This window comes from Limulus polyphemus, unplaced genomic scaffold, assembly GCF_000517525.1.
Source record: "Limulus polyphemus unplaced genomic scaffold, Limulus_polyphemus-2.1.2 Scaffold124, whole genome shotgun sequence".
Classification (NCBI taxonomy): Eukaryota; Metazoa; Arthropoda; class Merostomata; order Xiphosura; family Limulidae; genus Limulus; species Limulus polyphemus.
The window spans coordinates 203,873-210,343 of record NW_013665734.1 but is presented as its reverse complement, the minus strand read 5'-3'; the positions used below and the strand labels follow the sequence as shown (position 1 = coordinate 210,343).

Here is a 6,471-nt window from a genome sequence, read left to right as displayed (position 1 = left end):
TGTATATTTATTTATTTTTCTTATAAATTGTGTTGAAAAGGTTAACTAAAAGTTTAAGATACATCATGAAAATTTGTTTTTTTATTAATACCACAATACTGCGCAATCTCAAAACTGTGTTTGTGAATTAATTAATAACTTTAATTATCAACAAATTATATATCGCCCTATTAACTAAATCAATGGTTCTTCTTGTGTGAGACCAAGGATTCGAAAAGTTGTGTTTAATAATTATTTCATGCAAGTTACTAAAGGATAATTCAAGGATATTAAAATATATCTATGGTTATTTTTCGTTTGGAACTACTTTGGGAGAAGAACATTATTTTTTTCAGGTCACTGAATAAATAAATTGTCTGAGTACCGACTGAAAAAAAAACACTTCATAAAAAAATTTGACTTTACATAAATATTAATATTTTGGTTTATCGAAGTTCGGATTAAATCTAAAACTTTAATAGTGACGCAAAAAGAGAGTCTCCGCTCTTTCTAGAATTGTAATTTATATTTTTCTAAAATCTGTTAAAGGCTATATCGATTTGGTGTAATGAGCTCCCAACTGGTGATTTTCTCTGAAGTCACCAACCAAAAAGACGATGATGCTGATTGTTAGGTCTTGCCGGCTGAAACTATCAACCATCCAAGCGTTGAGATAAGTTAACCGGTAGCTGTCGAGGTATAGCAACCGTCTCTTTGATTTATAGAGGCGTAACTGTGTTAAATTTCAAATGATTCTTTCTCACCCTCATTGAAAGAAGTTATAAAGAAATGTGTGGGCAAAAAAGTAACTGAAGAAGTGAAATAAGAATCGACCTTAATGCAAGTCCACGAGGCACTTTGCTGAGCTCGTGCTATGATAGCTCTGCACGCACTAGGAAGAGATTATGCACGGACAGCCCGGGAGACAGCATGCCTTCCGTAGCGTGTTGCTGATAAAGTGTAAGCTCATCTATCATATCAGGAGTTCTGCCACACCCTGTCATTGGAGGCTTCATCACGCTATGCTAGAAGGTCTGAGCTGCGGCAGGTAATAAAGACATGCTGCTATAGTCTGTTTTGTAGTGAGCGTTTGCATTGATCTGAAAGTATAGTGGAATTAAATACCCTATTTCAGTGCACAAAAACACACGGTGAAAACCCTCTTAAATCCATCACCTAAATAATATCGGGAAAAATTATTACTCCGTTTTTCCTGGAAATACGTGATACATTTTAAGCTTGAATTCATACACTAGTTGTTTTAGTTTTCTTGATGTTTTAATTTTAGAATAATATTCGTCTAGTAACTGTTGTAAAAAATAAATATGTAGTGTTATACATTTCCTATAGCAAGTTTCTCGAGATATGAAAAGAATGGTATATCACGTAGTATTTGGTAGATGCACATGGTAGATGGATATAATTGTATATCATATATTACTTAGTGGATACAAGTTTTCTGCTCTGAACGTCATTAATCACATATGCTTTTAATAATATAATTTTTTAATAATAGAATAGTATAGGAGCATGTGCTGAGCTGGTCTATTGAGTCGTTTTATTGGCTTCTGTCTTACATACTCGGTTTCACATGTCCAATGTACACAATCCATATTTATTACCCTTAATAAATCTAAACTCATATTCTTGAAATTTAAGAACAGTAATTATTCTCCGTGTGGTATTAACAACTACTGTTGTATGTGCGCGCTGCTAAAATTGTAATGAATCGGTAGTAGAAAAACACTGTTAGTGTATGTATTTCTGTAAAACTTTGTTTGCGTGCATCCTACATTTCAGCTATGTATTACAACATAAAAAATAACAGTTATTTCTAAATTGCTTAAAAGTTTCAGGAAAGTGATATAAATATCATGTAATTATATATTTATTATAGATGAGTATTTAATTGTAATATAACAAAAACATAGAATGTTGGTATTTCGAATTTGATATTAACATATATATCCCTGTAAAAGTGTTTCTATTGTAAAGCATCGTAGCTCTGCTCATCAATTCACCAAACTGCAGTGAGTAATTGATCTGTACATTGTGTTTTAGCTATGTACACATCCCAATTTTTTTGGTTGTTGTTGACGAAGGTGTGTCAGGAACAATTGTTTCGTTTCAAGTAACAATCTGCTTATCTTTTCTTGCTCTAACAATTACTTTTTTTGGCTCAATTGTTAGCTTTACCGATTCGTATATTATTATAAATAACAAGATTGTTGAAGGTATAAACTGAATAACAAACTGAGAGGATCCGGCACTCAATACTCGTTGTAAAGCAAACACTAGTTCAAAGGATCTCAAGCTCTCATAAGACTCTTTGCAAACAGAAGTGTTTCTATATGACGTGAGTCTCTCTTAAGGCAACCTACCTAGTCGAGCATGATGAGTAATGAGTCCGTGCATTGTATCGGTACACGCCATTGAGCAAAAGCTCGTTAAAGGAATCTTTTCCGCTTGCGAGGAATAATAGCACACTAATTAAACAACAAACTGATTCTGTTGCACATGACGTTCACATTTCAGTATGTTGATATGCCTTCCTGTTAGTAATCATTTGTCTTTTCTCATATCCGGATTCTCTAGCAAATTCGGCAACTTAGATGCTTAACGTGTTCTGGTAAGTTTAATTTCGAAAGGATCAAGCAGATGCTATAAATCAATACTGCAAAGACAATCTTCTTTTAATTCATCACTCTCTCCTTCACAGGCATTTTCAAGAATGTATGAATCATAAATATAATTAGCTTAACAAAAGAGAGAAATAAAACAAAAGGGATACAAACCAAAAACAAGCAACAAGCTTTAATGGAAAACATGAAAAGTGCATGTAACATGCTAAAAATTAGCTTTTTGAAACTATATGAAGCCATTTCAAGTCCGCTTAGTCTACAGGAAACCTTGACACTTGTAAGAAATATTGCTAAAATTTTCTTGTTTTCAGCAGTAATATGTAAACACGTTATGTAGTTTAAACACCTGTTTTGGTGTTTCATCATACCTCGCGGCTTTTTTTTATGTCTATTGAGCTTCGTTAGTTTTCCGTTTTAGAGACCATTAAAATCCTAAGGGGTATAGTGTCCTCAGATTTAGGCTTAACTATCAAAATAATTATGAAAATTGCAACTTATAATGTTAAAGATAAGCAACAAAATTCAATTTGAGTAAAAAAAAAAACTGTGAAAGTTGCCTCATGAGATGTGAGAATATAATTTATAATTTTGCACGTATAAACAATAATTATAAGAACAATGCCGTAAATAATTTTGAAACCAATTGGAACATAAGACTAGAGATAAGACTAAAAATGCAAGATAATGTCAATATAATTAGATGACTGACTATTAAATACAAAAGAGTGAACATGGCCAAGATATTTTAATGTCTTTTGTCATTTTCTAACCATTCAGTACTGTCATAATTTCCTGCTTTTGTCTTCACACTTTCTAGACCAGTTTCAAAGTAATTTGTAAGTTCTGTATTGATTTATTCTCGTCAGAATATCTTTTTGTTTATAATTTTAGTGCTTTAAATTAATCTTCGCTTTAAAGCGTTTATTCAATTTTTATAACTAAGAAACAAAATTATATGTTATTAGCATATGCACTACAACTACTCGTATAAGAATACACTTTAACGTATCTGTTAAATCGTTTAATCTAAACATCTCTAGCCTCAACCATTAGAATTATGTGTATTTTTTGTATCAAAATCAAATAGTAATATCCGTGACACTTACGTGCTGTTTAAATAATGAAATGCCTTTTCATTCCTGATAGCTGAGCTATACTGAGTTTAAAATATACAGACAATCCTGATATGTAATGACTTAAGTACAATTTATAAAACTACAATTCACCAACTTAATCTAGTTTACACCGAAACATTTTTCATTCAAGTAAATTTATAAAATTACAATTCAACAACTTAATCTAGTTCACACCGAAACAGTTTTTATTCAAGTAAATTTATAAAATTACAATTCACCAACTTAATCCAGTTCACACCGAAACAGTTGTTACTCAAGTAGCTGTTGATATAAGTAGCGTCTCGACTAGTATTATGCCTGTGGTATTGGATGAAAGGACTCGTCGGCACTGGACATAGTGGTTATAATATGGTTGACATAATATTAAATCCTCCATTACTTTCATTCGTAAGTTTTTCTAATTAGTTGAAAATAATAATCCAGTATTATTTATAGAATTCTGAAGTTTAATGAAATGTAAGCATCATATGATGTTCATTATATAAATATAAGAAAAAAAACACAAAATTAATGTAACTTTAGTTATAGATAGTTTAATCAACAAGGAAACAATATAATACATATATATTTATAAGTTAATATCCCTATCTAAATCTCAAAGGTGAAAAATATAGAAGAAAATTCTTCTATTTTATATTACACTGACGTCTTTTATGCATTACTATTCAATAATTTTGAATTTTCCCCACCCTAATACTTGCACGAGAAGATAAGAGTGACAAATGGACGTTGACAGTGACGGTAATAGAGTTCTTTCTAGAATTCAACAAAAGCCAGTGCCTATAGTATATAGTCCAATAATTCTTGACGAGCACCGGTGGGGTGTGTGACATGACGTCTCCCACAAAGCTGAAGTTGGCAGGTGCTGTAATAGATTAAGTTAGAACAGCAAGATCAGCTGGCATATATTCATGGTTTTTTTTGGTTTACCATCGGGTAGATTTGAGCTAAAGGCAAGTATAGAGTGAAGTTTGTCATATCTCCTGAAGCTACCGAGATATTTCATATATATATATATATATCTACTATGGCTCTGTCTATTTACATATAATAAAAGCTTTCGAACTGTTACAGTGCAGAGCGGATTTCGCATCTTCGTTTCTAGTTATTATATGAAACGGTAGGAAACTAACTCTTAATGTAAATATAGTTTTCTAGTTTTCTTGGATAGAGTATTTTTATATCAAAATATCAAAGGTATAATTTCTACTATTTCATCTAGATCACTTTCTGAAAATTTGCATTGTTATTTCTATTTTTTGTTCTTTATAGAGTAAAAATAATTTGATAGTTTTTTTAAATTGGTTAATCTTATTTTAATATTCATAATAATTTTCATATCACTATACTCCAAGATTAGGTTTACTTCTAGCTATTATCTCTCACAGATAAAGCTACAACAGTAGTTTGATTTTTTTTTTTCAGAATTGTTCTGAATCGAAACTATATAAACGGTTTTAAACACGCTAAAACGTTACACATAAGAATACTGTACTACATTATAGAAACTTAAAACATGAGGCTTATTTAGTTGTATCATATAATGCTGAAATAGATATCACATACCAAAGTTAGAATCCTTGTTGGAACAGTAATTTATGTACTTTGACATTTTTTACCGATTTATGTGTAATTATAACGTTATATATATATATATAATTCCAGTATACCCTCGTCTTATGAGTTTGAAAATAAACTTAACGTTACTTCTAATAGGGAAGTTTCTTTTAAGCAAATATTCTATTGAGTTCGATGATATTCAGTTTTTCTCACAGTGTTTGATAATCTCTGATAGTATTAGAATCGAAAATTCTAAAACTAATAGTAACGCTTAACCTGTGTTTTTAACTTACTTAATAGTCAATTTCTTAAAATGTTAAGCAAACAAACTTTAAAACAAATAAACAGTATTTCACTATTAATACAAATGCAAAACAAAAATCATTGAGATGATGCTAAACAAAATTATTCTTAGGCCCTGCGATTCGAACATAAATTATCAGTGGTTTAAATAAACTGTTTATCATACAGAAGTTGTAAAAATGATATTACTGAAAAAAATACACTTATAAAATAAACACCTGTAATATGTACAATTATAAATCTTCATCAAAACTAGCTAGCAATGCTGTATTCAACCTATTATTGTGTACAATAGGCACTTAATGACAAGAAACTTTATTGGCAAAATCAGTAAAACCAGCTAGAGCTTAGTTGTGTCCAACATTAGGGTTAATGGCAAACCCACTCTGTACCAGATAATGGCTCGTGCACTGGGTAATTGACCGATCATCAAATGAAGAAGACACTACGCCATACTCTGTTACTAGGGCTGATTGGGGTAAGGTCCTATGCCTGGGAGGCTTATCGACTGTGGATGAGTATCATTGCACACTATTAGCCAGTGTGTGCCCACTTTAAGAATAGCATCGCCATTCTAAAAGACTACTATTATGGCAAGCAAGAAAATGTGAACAGCTTGTAGTTAATGTATTGCTTATAAATGATGATACATTGAAATATAGCATCCAGACGTGTTCCCGCGGGAGTATTAGGACCTTTACATTCAGCTGGGGACCTCAACTGAATGGGTTTGTTTGTTTGTAATTTAAGCACAAAGCTACACAATGGGCTATCTATGCTCTGCCCACCACGGGTATCAAAACAAAGATGCTAGTGTTGTAGGTCCGCAGACATACCGCTGTGCCACTGGG

General features: G+C 31.7%; 1 protein-coding gene across 1 annotated transcript in view; it reads left to right on the top strand.

Annotated features, from left to right (window-relative positions):
* Window positions 1-6,471, top strand: part of LOC111089593 (Down syndrome cell adhesion molecule-like protein Dscam2) — a 57,969-nt gene that overhangs the window by 1,677 nt on the left and 49,821 nt on the right. The gene's annotated exons all lie outside the window — the stretch shown is intronic.